This window comes from Macaca thibetana, chromosome 3 (assembly GCF_024542745.1).
Source record: "Macaca thibetana thibetana isolate TM-01 chromosome 3, ASM2454274v1, whole genome shotgun sequence".
In the NCBI taxonomy this organism is placed as follows: Eukaryota; Metazoa; Chordata; class Mammalia; order Primates; family Cercopithecidae; genus Macaca; species Macaca thibetana.
In genome coordinates this window covers 43114717-43129722 of record NC_065580.1, presented here as the reverse complement: position 1 = coordinate 43129722, position 15006 = coordinate 43114717, and the positions used below count along the sequence as shown (strand labels likewise).

At 35.6% G+C, this 15006-nt stretch overlaps 1 protein-coding gene across 2 annotated transcripts in view; it reads right to left on the bottom strand.

The window, feature by feature from the left end:
• TFEC (transcription factor EC) overlaps positions 1-15006 on the bottom strand; it is a 206313-nt gene that overhangs the window by 123930 nt on the left and 67377 nt on the right. The window lies entirely within an intron of this gene.

Sequence of the window (15006 nt, the reverse complement as noted above, 5' to 3'; positions counted from 1 at the left end):
CCTTAAATGTAAATGGACTAAATGCTCCAATTAAAAGACACAGACTGGCAAACTGGATAAAGAGTCAAGACCCATCAGTCTGCTGTATTCAGGAGACCCATCTCACACGCAGAGACATACATAGGCTCAAAATAAAGGGATGGAGGAAGATTTACCAAGCAAATGGAGAACAAAAAAAAGCAGGGGTTGCAATACTAGTCTCTGATAAAACAGACTTTAAACCATCAAAGATCAAAAGAGACAAAGAAGGCCATTACATAATGGTAAAGAGATCAATTCAACAGGAAGAGCTAACTATCCTAAATATATATGCACCCAATACAGGAGCACCCAGATTCATAAAGCAAGTCCTTAGAGACTTACAAAGAGACTTAGACTCCCATACAATAATAATGGGAGACTTCAACACTCCACTGTCAACATTAGACAGATCAACGAGACAGAAAGTTAACAAGGATATCCAGGAATTGAACTCATCTCTGCAGCAAGCAGACCTAATAGACATCTATAGAACTCTCCACCCCAAATCAACAGAATATACATTCTTCTCAGCACCACATCATACTTACTCCAAAATTGACCACGTAATTGGAAGTAAAGCACTCCTCAGCAAATGTACAAGAACAGAAATTATAACAAACTGTCTCTCAGACCACAGTGCAATCAAACTAGAACTCAGGACTAAGAAACTCAATCAAAACCGCTCAACTACATGGAAACTGAACAACCTGCTCCTGAATGACTACTGGGTACATAACGAAATGAAGGCAGAAATAAAGATGTTCTTTGAAACCAATGAGAACAAAGATACAACATACCAGAATCTCTGGGACACATTTAAAGCAGTGTGTAGAGGGAAATTTATAGCACTAAATGCCCACAAGAGAAAGCAGGAAAGATGTAAAATTGACACTCTAACATCGCAATTAAAAGAACTAGAGAAGCAAGAGCAAACACATTCGAAAGCTAGCAGAAGGCAAGAAATAACTAAGATCAGAGCAGAACTGAAGGAGATAGAGACACAAAAAACCCTCCAAAAAATCAATGAATCCAGGAGTTGGTTTTTTGAAAAGATCAACAAAATTGACAGACCACTAGCCAGACTAATAAAAAAGAAAAGAGAGAAGAATCAAATCAACGCAATTAAAAATGATCAAGGGGATATCACCACCGACCCCACAGAAATACAAACTACCATCAGAGAACACTATAAACACCTCTACGCAAATAAACTGGAAAATCTTGAAGAAATGGATAATTTCCTGGACACTTACACTCTTCCAAGACTAAACCAGGAAGAAGTTGAATCCCTGAATAGACCAATAGCAGGCTCTGAAATTGAGGCAACAATTAATAGCCTACCAACCAAAAAAAGTCCAGGACCAGATGGATTCACAGCTGAATTCTACCAGAGGTACAAAGAGGAGTTGGTACCATTCCTTCTGAAACTATTCCAATCAATAGAAAAAGAGGGAATCCTCCCTAACTCATTTTATGAGGCCAACATCATCCTGATACCAAAGCCTGGCAGAGACACAACAAAAAAAGAGAATTTTAGACCAATATCCCTGATGAACATCGATGCAAAAATCCTCAATAAAATACTGGCAAACCGGATTCAGCAACACATCAAAAAGCTTATCCACCATGATCAAGTGGGCTTCATCCCTGGGATGCAAGGCTGGTTCAACATTCGCAAATCAATAAACATAATCCAGCATATAAACAGAACCAAAGACAAGAACCACATGATTATCTCAATTGATGCAGAAAAGGCTTTTGACAAAATTCAACAGCCCTTCATGCTAAAAACGCTCAATAAATTTGGTATTGATGGAACGTACCTCAAAATAATAAGAGCTATTTATGACAAACCCACAGCCAATATCATACTGAATGGGCAAAAACTGGAAAAATTCCCTTTGAAAACTGGCACAACACAGGGATGCCCTCTCTCACCACTCCTATTCAACATAGTGTTGGAAGTTCTGGCTAGGGCAATCAGGCAAGAGAAAGAAATCAAGGGTATTCAGTTAGGAAAAGAAGAAGTCAAATTGTCCCTGTTTGCAGATGACATGATTGTATATTTAGAAAACCCCATTGTCTCAGCCCAAAATCTCCTTAAGCTGATAAGCAACTTCAGCAAAGTCTCAGGATACAAAATTAATGTGCAAAAATCACAAGCATTCTTATACACCAGTAACAGACAAACAGAGAGCCAAATCAGGAATGAACTTCCATTCACAATTGCTTCAAAGAGAATCAAATACCTAGGAATCCAACTGACAAGGGATGTAAAGGACCTCTTCAAGGAGAACTACAAACCACTGCTCAGTGAAATCAAAGAGGACACAAACAAATGGAAGAACATACCATGCTCATGGATAGGAAGAATCAATATCGTGAAAATGGCCATACTGCCCAAGGTTATTTATAGATTCAATGCCATCCCCATCAAGCTACCAATGAGTTTCTTCACAGAATTGGAAAAAAAACTGCTTTAAAGTTCATATGGAACCAAAAAAGAGCCCGCATCTCCAAGACAATCCTAAGTCAAAAGAACAAAGCTGGAGGCATCACGCTACCTGACTTCAAACTATACTACAAGGCTACAGTAACCAAAACAGCATGGTACTGGTACCAAAACAGAGATCTAGACCAATGGAACAGAACAGAGTCCTCAGAAATAATAACACACATCTACAGCCATTTGATCTTTGACAAACCTGAGAGAAACAAGAAATGGGGAAAGGATTCCCTATTTAATAAATGGTGCTGGGAAAATTGGCTAGCCATAAGTAGAAAGCTGAAACTGGATCCTTTCCTTACTCCTTATACGAAAATTAATTCAAGATGGATTAGAGACTTAAATGTTAGACCTAATACCATAAAAATCCTAGAGGAAAACCTAGGTAGTACCATTCAGGACATAGGCATGGGCAAAGATTTCATGTCTAAAACACCAAAAGCAACGGCAGCAAAAGCCAAAATTGACAAATGGGATCTCATTAAACTAAAGAGCTTCTGCACAGCAAAAGACACTACCATCAGAGTGAACAGGCAACCTACAGAATGGGAGAAAATTTTTGCAATCTACTCATCTGACAAAGGGCTAATATCCAGAACCTACAAAGAACTCAAACAAATTTACAAGAAAAAAACAAACAACCCCATCAAAAAGTGGGCAAAGGACATGAACAGACATTTCTCAAAAGAAGACATTCATACAGCCAACAGACACATGAAAAAATGCTCATCATCACTGGCCATCAGAGAAATGCAAATCAAAACCACAATGAGATACCATCTCACACCAGTTAGAATGGCAATCATTAAAAAGTCAGGAAACAACAGGTGCTGGAGAGGATGTGGAGAAATAGGAACACTTTTACACTGTTGGTGGGATTGTAAACTAGTTCAACCATTATGGAAAACAGTATGGCGATTCCTCAAGGATCTAGAACTAGATGTACCATATGACCCAGCCATCCCATTACTGGGTATATACCCAAAGGATTATAAATTATGCTGCTATAAAGACACATGCACACGTATGTTTATTGCAGCACTATTCACAATAGCAAAGACTTGGAATCAACCCAAATGTCCATCAGTGACAGATTGGATTAAGAAAATGTGGCACATATACACCATGGAATACTATGCAGCCATAAAAAAGGATGAGTTTGAGTCCTTTGTAGGGACTTGGATGCAGCTGGAATCCATCATTCTTAGCAAACTATCACAAGAACAGAAAACCAAACACCGCATGTTCTCACTCATAGGTGGGAACTGAACAATGAGATCACTCGGACTCAGGAAGGGGAACATCACACACCGGGGCCTATCATGGGGAGGGGGGAGGGGGGAGGGATTGCATTGGGAGTTATACCTGATGTAAATGACAAGTTGATGGGTGCAGCACAGCAACATGGCACAAGTATACATATGTAACAAACCTGCACGTTATGCACATGTACCCTACAACTTAAAGTATAATAATAATAAATAAATTAAAAAAAAAAAAGAAAAAAAAAAAATTTACTCAAAATGGACCAAGGACTTAAATCTAAGATCTGAAACCATAAAAATTCTAGACATTGGAAAAACCCTTCTAGACATTGGCTTAGGCAAAGACTTCATGACCAAGAACCCAAAAGCAAATGCAACAAAAAGATAAATAAATGGTACTTAATTAACTAAAAAGCCTCTGCGCAGCAAAAGAAATAATTAGCAGAGTGGAAAGACAACCCACAGAGTGGGAGAAAATCTTTACAATCTATACATTAGACAAAGGACTAATACCCAAAATCTACAAAGAACTCTAACAAATCAGTGAGAAAAAAGAAAAAACATTCCCATCAGAAAGTGGGATAAGGACATGAATAGATAATTCTCAAAACAAGATATACAAATGGCCAACAAGCACATGGAAAATTGCTCAACATCACTAATTCTCAGGGAAATGCAAATCAAAACCACAATGCAATGTCGCATTACTCCTGCAAGAATGGCCATAATCAAAAAATCAAAAAATAATAGATGCTGGCATGGATGTGGTGAAAAGGGAACACTTAACTGTTGACAGGAATGTAAACCAGCACAATCTCTATGAGAAACAGTGTGGAGATTCCTTAAAGAACTAAAAGTATATCTATGATTTGATCCAGCAATCCCATTGCTAGGTATTTAGCCAGATGAAAAGAATCCATTATATGAAAAAGATACTGGCACGTGCATGTTTATAGCAGCACAATTTGCAATTGTGAAAATATGGAACCAAGCCCAAATGCCCATCAATCAACGAATGGATAAAGAAAATGTAGTATATATATAAAATGGAATATTACTCAACCATAAAAATGAATGAAATAATGCCACTCACAGCAAAGGTACTGGAGATTGTTCTAAGTGAAGTACCTCAGGAATAGAATACCAAACATCATATGTTCTCACTCATAAGTGGGAGTTAATCTATGAGGACACAAAGGCATAAGAATTATATACTGGACTTTGGGAACTCCGGCAAAAGGGTGGGAGGGGGTGAGGGATAAAAGACTACCCATTGGGTACAGTGTACACTGCTCGGGTGATGGGTGCACCAAAATCTCAGAAATAAAAAAAAATTAAGTCCATCTCATTATCTTCCCACAAAGAAATATTACAGTCACAATGTACCAAACACCAAAAACATAAATCTCAGGGATTTTCCTCAACTGTATGAACTTTTTCAGCTGTCAGCATCAAATCTTCTGCAATCTATCTCAGCAATCTCCTTTAAATCATCCCTACTCTTCTCCATGACCACTGCCCTGCCTTAGTTAAGTAAGTCATACTTTATTGTGTAAAAAGTTACAGCAGCTTTCCAGCAAGAGCTGCCACCAGTAACTGCTCTCTCAAATCAACAACCCACTGCCTACACACTTGTCTTCCTAAAGCATGTGCTCTTATTGATACTCCAAAGTTCCCACTATAGCTCTCAGAATTAAGTCCAAATTCTTTAGCACAGATATGAGGTACTTTTCAACCTGACTCCACACAATTTATGAGCCCAATATTCCAGTAACTTTCAAACCAGCACTTCATACTCAAAGTAATCTTTTAAGTAACTTAATTTGTAGCTTTTTCGAACACTGTACGCTCTTTACACCTTGGTAACTTCAAATGATACATCCCTTCATCTTGCGCCTTTCTTGCATGATTAATGTTTACCTCTCAAAACCCACTTTTATATGCTACCTCTTCTATGCAGTCTTCCAGAAGGTCTTTCATGTGTATGTATTTAGTGGCTCCTTTCTTCTGCTCAGGAAGAATTTTACTTATATCTTTAGTATGGTACTGAACACTATTGTATTGCTGTTTGTTTATACATCTGTCTCCCCAGAGCCTATGAACTTAGTGATGATGACTTTATTCATCTTTGAATTTCCAAACCATCTATTACAATGCTCGTTATATTAGGAATTGTTTACTTGATAGTTATAAAATTATGTAATGTATGCAAAAGTAATAAATGTGTGTACATACGTATCTGTTACAGGGTGAATGAGGACATTTAGCACTGAAAGGCAAATTCTCCCAGTGCCTGCCTCACTCCCGAATTCACTACTGCATCCAAATTTGGCATAACATATCAGAGACAGGAGGACTTTTTCCTAGATTAAGTTGATAAACTACACTGAAACAATGTTATCTAAGAGCTCTTAAAATTCCAAATTATTCCTAAATGCATTCTAACTCACCAGAAGAACAATTTTGCCAATATTGTGTATTAACAATTCCTTTGTTAGCAAAAATGAAAAAGTGCTTTCTGTTACTCATAAAAACATGAGTATCTTCTTCTTTTAAAATTTAGTGTACCGCTATGATCTAAAATAAAGAAACTATGCTAAATTAAACACTGTTCATCGAGAAATGTGAAAACTAAATTTATAGATTCATTGGTTTATTATACAGAATCTATGATTTTCCAACAATATGCTCATATGAATTTGTGATAATGCCATAAATTTTTTGGCAAACATTAGATGTTTAGCAGATTCATCCTGTCTAATTAGTAGAGATTTCATTATTATGTACATATGTAGGTATAGCACCTACAACAAGGCTCTATTTAAATGTTTCTAGACCATCTCATCAGCCACATTCTTTATCGATCCTGTTCAATGCATTTTAATACATGTTTTATTTAATTGGAATCACAAAACTAAATCTCCAACTCAGTCTATCTCCTGTAATACTTTACTGTAATTTGTCTTCAAAGTTCTAGAAAAATTCAATTGAAACATCAACAATAAATATATGGCTTAGATACCAAGACATGATATGCTTTTAATAAAAATAATGAAATAAATAGCTAAAAATATGTAAGACTTTTGGTAAAATTCTAGTTTAAAATTATAATATTAAGTACTATGAAAATATTTAAAATTCTAAATAGTAATTATCAGATGCATTAATTAGTATTTGACTATAAGTGCACAATGTGTCTTATCTCTAAAATTAAAATAGATATAATATGGTAATGGAAATTAATAATTACAATGCTAACTTCTTCTAAAGATTTTGGAGTGACTAGTGGAAAAAATATTTTTTAAGTATCTAAGTGAAAAAATAAAATTTATCCTGTCTTACATAAGAACCACACAAATATAACAAAACATAAATATAAAAATACTTGTATATTTTGTGCATGACAATACAAATTTGGCATATTAAATTAGAATAATTCAGAACACTTGTCTTAGAAATATGTTAGGAATTTTTCACTTTTTCTCCTGTTGTGATCACCAAGTAAATAATCAGATGGAATCAAAAGTTTTGCAAACTGTATAATTTGAAATTATAAGAAAAACTACACAGTCACACATTTGGAATGACAAAACTCTTGATGTCTTTACATGTCATGTGTCAATAATTCAACTTTATTTAAAATAATACAAAGAATAAAAACCTTCTTACCATGATCTTAAATGTCATTCAAATGGAAATATACATACCTGCCCACACCAACTATATTCCAGCATTGTGGAGTAGGAGAATATAAGGTTTGTTCAAGATTCTAAATATGAGTGTAAAAGCTGTTGATTCATTCAGAAGAAATCTGCTAATCTCCTTCTTCAAAGAGTGGTTACCAACTACAACTTCTTACTTGGCCATCAATACTGCCACAATCCAAGCTTTGTTGTAATGTTGTACTCTTACAGCTAAAACCTGTTGATAATGAACCTGAACCCATTATTTTGAGTCAATGAATTGAAAGAAATAGGGCAAAGAATGAAAGCCACAGGGCCAATTACGAGCATTCTTTGATGTATTACTTGCTAGCACCCACCATATCACTCTGTGTCTTTGTCTTGATCCCCTCTGTTACTCATTAATTATTCTGGAAGGGTTAAAGTTCAGAGAGCTAATTGCATAAACCGTCTTTCTTGGTAGGGATTCTCCCTACTCTGACACTTTCCCCAACTGTGCCCAGCCACCTTGTATTATGCCAATTAACCCAATTCTTGGCATTTTTGCTTGGCCTTCCAGCATCTTTTCAAGCTTTGCCTAAAATATTTTCACTAGTTTGCCTACAGAATAAACCAATACAACTTTAAGGTTTTATTAGAATTTATTTCATGATATAATCTTTCCTAAACTCCTAATGATACAACTAACTTTATTCCACACTAATTATGTTATAAACACATTTTTATAACAAATAAAAATATTTTAACTAGCTAGTTACTGCAGAGTTACAATGCTAAGTTATTCATTCTACCTTTCTACATTGAGTGCAAGCTCATTCTAATAAAAATGACATTTTCCACATTTGTCAGCCAAGATCTGAACAGAAAAGATTCAATTTTTATATGGCATATTGGACAGATTTTCATAATATATAGACTAGCTTCAATATTATCAGGATATTTAAAAGAATCAAGTGGTGATGCTACACAGTTTCTGAAAAGTTTCTAATATTTGATTACTACAATTCTGAAATAAAATTTGAAAAATAAATAATCATGTCTTGTAATGCTTCCCGGGATATGTCACATCATCTCCTCTTTTTCTATATTTTTCAAAATCTTTTAAAAATTCTTTGTTTTTCTATGTATTCCAGTTTCAGTGGTATCCAGTAATTGTTTGAAGGCATATTTTTCAGAGGTAGGCACTATGGGTATGTTTCTTTTCTGTTATTGTAGTTATATTTGTATCAATTAGTAATTTTTGAGCAACTACTGTATTTCACACATTTGCTGGCTGCTGTGACTAATGTGTGCATTAATCAACTTCAGGCTCATGGAGATGTCAGAAGACCAGCAAATAAATAAACACTAATATAAATACTTATGAACAGGGGCTAGCTTGAAGAAAGAGAAAACGTATAGGACCATCAACTTAAAGAATAAAAAGGAGCCAATCATGCAAAGAGCAGGGCAGAAGGAACAGCATATGCAAAGTCTTATTAGAAGTAAGCTTGCTGGGCTTGAGGAGCTGAATTAAGGCCAGTTTGCAATTTAGTGAAAGGGAGACAAATGGCTTGGGACTAGATTAGAAAGATAGATAGAAACCAGATCATGCAGAATGTTTTAGACTATTAAAAGGAGTTACATTTTATTTAAGGAACAATGCATATGATGTGATTGATTTTTGTACTACTGAGAAGAATGTGTCAAAGAGTTTTTAAACCAAGAGAGAAGTGAAGCGGGGATCAGTTTTTAAATAGAAATCCCATAAATCTTATAATTTTTTTTCTATGGTACAGAGAGTTCTTTGCACATACCCATAAGACTTTGCTTAAAAATCTAATTTATAGAACGGGTTTGACCAAATGGATTGTATTTGTTAATTTCCATTAAACAGATAGTAAAATCCCATACTCCACAAAGCAACTGTGTCAAAAGAACATGCCAATAAATTCATGGCTTGGATGAAAATATGTTTAAAAGTCCAAAGTATAAAATTGTTGAATAAGATTTTTAAGTTTGTTTATAGATTTCATTAAATGTCACAAGAATAAAATGAGTCCAAAATGAAGCTAAAATGAAATTATTTCCTCCACTGAGGTCAGAGCAATCAGTCAGCTAAAGTTACATAGATTTCACCTTTAGCTGGAACTGTGTGTAAAATGTATTTGGTTAATTCACTCACAGTGTTATCAATGACAGAACTTTTCAGATTGACCTTTCGATAAAGCTAACACAAAAATAACCAACCATGATTCCAAAGTTATTAAATGTATCCTTTTAACCTCTCTTTCATAAGATTCTCTAACATTAACATTAGGGTGGCAAAAAATAGTTCCATGAATTAATTGACTCTTACATAACCACTGTAAAATATATCTCTCAGAACCTGTGGCTTGTCTATTCCTCATTTTTAGAATGCCATTTATTCCTTTTTTAATTTAACTTCTTTCACACATGATTTATTGAGATATTAAGCTACTTTTCCTAATGAAAATTAAAGGTAAATGATAGTTTTAAAAAAGTATTTTCCATTCTAATGATTTTCCTCCCTTAACTCAAATTTACATATTAGAAATCAAGAGGGGCACTTTAGATTGGTGCTTAGCCTCCACGAATTCACTCCAATCCCCTTCCTCTTCCCACACCCAGTTTGTCAAACTAAATATTCATCCCTCTCTGTTTCTAGTTAGTCAATAATGAACACTTTCTTAAAATAATACCATATTTAGGACCAAAGAATGTGAGAAAGGCCAACTCCAAATAACCATTCAATTGTTCTTATCCTCATTATCAATTGTACAATTGAGTTACAATTTAATGTTTGATACATACATGTGTGCCATAAAGATCCAATCAGGATATTTAGGTGTGTGAGATGTGATCACGTGTGATGAGGTGATGGATGTGCTAAATTTATTATTTTAGGATATTGAAGGCTTCTTTATGAGTACCCTCCCCACTGTTTTCCAAGTTGTAATGCTAGAAGACACCACATTTCCCCCCACTGAATTGTCAGCACATGCAAAGTGACAATATGAATATTTGGAGTTGGATCTTACCTCCAGGAATCAGATTCTAAAAGAATAGTAACTCAGCACTTGACAGGAAAGAGAGCAAGCAGAATATTCTGCCAAGTCATGATTTAAAATTCTTTTCTACTATTTGTAAACTACTAGTAAACAGCTTGTACTGAAATAGAATGGAAATTGTATAATTATGCAATTTCTAGTCCCACATATGTTTTTACATTTTCTACAAGATTATTCTGTCAACATATTCTCCATTGGAGCTACGGATGTGATAGTTCTAAATTCAGCAAATGTTGTAAAATAAGTGAAGTGACATCATTAGCACAGCAGCACAATAATGGAGTTATTTTCCACGGGTAGAATTCATTAACTCTGTGGCTTAATCTCCCACAATTTGAACCATTACAAGGAATTTCATGGCAAATCTGCTTGGTGCATTATCTACAATTGATTAGATATCGGGGAGGGACAACATCTCAGCCAATGTTAGAAACTTCCAACTAAGCCTAAATACCACATCCTGGGATGCAGAATTTTACCCCAATGAAACTGGGCTTAAAATACATTTACTTGGAATAAACTATATAAAAAACGCTGTTAAATATTTTACTAGACCATTTCATATATCAAATGAAATGTTTTGTCTTCTAAGAGACTTGTACAGGTGAAAATTAGGAAATAAAAATTATCACATTTAATATTGAGCCCTCCAAAATATATATTTTATTAAAATAGAATGTCTAGGATACTGAGAATATTGTCCAATGTTGCCTGTATTATGTCTATTCTACTCTCCATATCTAAACAGAAAATGTGTATAATAGAAGGCTACTGTTTCATAATCCTTTACTACTTCTCCAAAATGCACAGGCTTTCACCCATAAGCTGTAAGATTACTCACAAACTGAACTTCAAATATTATAAATCCTTTTCTACAAATTCTGTACTCAGCTAATTAAAGTGCTACATTCCATTGTTCATTTTTTTAACATCACCTTTGCCAATGTAGTAATGGTTTCAGGGATAAGGGAGATGTAAGGTATCTTTGAGAACAATTTAAATTATTTCCCAATGGGAGAAAGAAAAAAAAAACCTACTATGAATGAAAAAGGAAAATTTTCCAACTCATAATTAAATAGCTCCAGTAACAAGGATCTTAAACTCATTCTGTTGTTGGATGAATGTAAGAGCCAAAGGGCTTACTTTTAATCTCACACTGTAGACTACTACATTCTAACTCCTACATGTTAACTTCTGTTAGTAATTCTTCTGGAATAATGTGAAATAATTTTATTCTTGCCATATAACAATCTTTCAGAAATTACTTGTTATCACAATTCCCTTTAAGTCCAACTCTGAGATAAATATACAGCACACTCCTTCAACATTCTTCATAGGACTTTGCTGTCATGTTTCTCATGATCTCTCCTGTTACACCTACTATTTCCTTTGCCTAGAGTATTTTTCCTCGCCCCCTACTACTCCAGTCTGTTTCTCATTCATCAGCCTAGGGGATAACTTGCTTGGAGAAGCATTCTCTAACCTTCTCGAAGAGTGGATTGGACAACCACCCGTCCCTACTCCTCCATGTTACTATAGAACTCTGTGCTGACCCCTACTGCAGAACTTTTCACTATTTATTGTAATTCTCTTTTCACTGTCTTTCCAATTAGACTGTCAACTCTCTGGTAAGAGGAACTGTCTTAATCACTGACACATCTTTAAAACTGAGTACATGGTAGTGGTCGGCTAAATATTTGTGGAATAATTAGAAAATCAAAGAATGAGACAGGATGGTGTCCATCTGTGTTCCTCAGTTTCTTTATATATAAACTGGGAATGAAAACAGTATTCATCTCTCAGGTAGTTGTACTGGTCAATTGAGTCAATATATTTTTAAAAACCTATTTAAAAAGCATCTAGTAGGCAAGAAGATTTTTTAAATCTTGGTTATTATTTTTGGTGATTAAGTAAAACACATTTCTTTTTACATAAGTTAATGTTAAATTATGTCTACCCAGTTTTGTACTTATGATTTGGGTTTTTTTAACATAAATGAGAAGCTTAACATTCACATTTGTTCCTTTTCATCTTAATTATTCCTGATAACTGAAATATATATGTACTTAATATGATAATCTAAGTTATATATAATATACCCACAGAGCACATGCATACACATAAACACGCACACATATATAAACAGATGTAGGCAGAGAGGTAAGGAAAAATGAGACAGACAGGGAAATTTACTGGCTGAGTACAAAGACTTTGGACACAATTGACCTTGGGTTCAAGACTCAGTTCATGAACTTTATGCAAACTTGGACAAGTTGCTTACTCTCTTCTATTATTAATCTCCTTGTGTATGGAGGTTCACCCAACTACCAATTCATTACAATCCATTATCACCATGACAAGGTTTCACTATTACTTGGCATATACTTGCTTAAATCTACAGCAACTAGAAGCAATCTCTATCCTCTGAACCTGTACCTACTCTATACCGTTTATCACAGAAAAGCATAGAATATATCTGATTATATAGAATAGTGAGTATCATATGTCAACTTGAAAATATAGTCCATAAAAGGTAGCAAAGAACTAACCTTGGAAAAATAGGAGGGGTACAGATTATTTAAGGAACACAAGGATGAATAAAGTACACTTACTTGGAAGAGTAGCCAATGAAAGCTTTTTAGTGGAAGAATGACAAAATTGGAGCTCTACCCCAGGAGTGTAATGTGTCAGACTGTGAAAGACGATTGGAAGAGGCTGACTCTTGAGCGGGAGACCACTGAAAAGTTTTTGTATTGGCCGGAACAAGAGGTTGACCAAGAGTGCTTGCAAAATGACTAAGTATAAATCACTGCCATTGGCATAGATGGGAATTCAATGATGAAATATGCACTGGTCTTACAGGCTAGAAACACATAAGCAAGTGAACTTGAGAATATAAGGATGTATCTATTTTTTAAAAAAACTCTGATATAAGGCAGCTTGTTTCCATCCAAAATAGAAATTCACGTGATGATTTAGGAGATGAGATATTAATTCCCACTGAGGGTGCAAGAGACAAAGGAAAATATCTCTGAAGAAGGACTATTGAAACTGGGCTTTGAGGCCAGGGAGACATTAACCACTAGCTATAGGGGAAGGATGCACGCTAATAAAAATGTATGGAAATTCTGGTTTTGAAACAAAGAAGTCAACTTTTATTCTCTGTTCATCTAGCCAGTATCCCTGGAACTTCCCTTCTGTCCAAAGGTCAGGGTGTCAAGGTTTGGATCACATAAATTCAGCCCTCTGGGAAGAGATGTCTAACCTCAGAGTGAGGCAGGAGAAAGGGTCTGAAGGCAGGGAAACTAAGGCCATTTCACACTGACTTCCTAGAATGAAATTGAAAGGAAAACCCTAACTTTCCACGCCTAGGTAACAAAAGGACCAGAGACTATCTTCGCAAATCCCCGAGTTTTCTGCCCAGCCAATGAGAAATTGAAAGTACCTCGGATTGGTTGATTTTTGCAACCAATCAGACGTTTGCATAGGAGGGTGACCTTTGTAACTTCACTTCAGCCTCTGGTTGGTTTCTTTCTGCAACCAATTAGACTGACTGCGAGCCATCACTTCATTTACATGAGGTGAGCACCAAGCAGCCCATGGGAAATCTCTAGGGGGCATTTGGACCTGGGAAGATTCTGCATCCGGGCCCTTGAGCTCCTATGCTCGGCCTGCTCCCACACTGTGGAGTGTACTTTCATTTTCAGTAAATCTCTGCTTTTGTTACTTCATTCTTTCCTTGCTTTGTTTGTGCATTTTGTCCAATTCTTCGTTTGAGACGCCAAGAACCTGGACACCCTCCACTGGTAGCAAGAGGACCTACAGTATGGCTTCTCCCAGATGTGTCAAACTGTCACACAGACTGGCAACTGCTCTCCAAAATGAAGTCCCATCACTGAGGTAAAAGTAGAAAACACTAGAATGGTTACCATTTCTTTTTTTCCTAAAAATAAAATATAAGACTATATTTTATCTGAAAATATATTAGTTCAAGGTTGAAGTAAAAATTTTACAATCTAGTAAGACACAGAAAATTTGCATTGCTCAAAAATGCTTACCAATAGAGTTATGCGATGGTAAAAAATGAGTTCATGTCCTTTGCAGGGACATGAATGAAGCTGGAAACCATTATTCTCAGCAAACTAACACAGGAACAGAAAACCAAACACCGCATGTTCTCACTCGTAAGTGGGAGTTGAACAATGAGAACACATGGACACAGGGAGGGGAACATCATACACCGGGACCTGTGGGGGGGTGGAGGGCTTGGGGAGGGATAGCATCAGGAGAAATACCTAATGTAGATGACAGGTTGATGGATGCAGCAAACCACTATGGCACATGTGTACCTATGTAATAAACCTGCACGTTCTGCACATATATCCCAGAACTTAAGTATAATTTTAAAAAGGGGAAAAAAAAATGCTAGAGATCTGAACTGTAGACTTAAAAGAGAATAC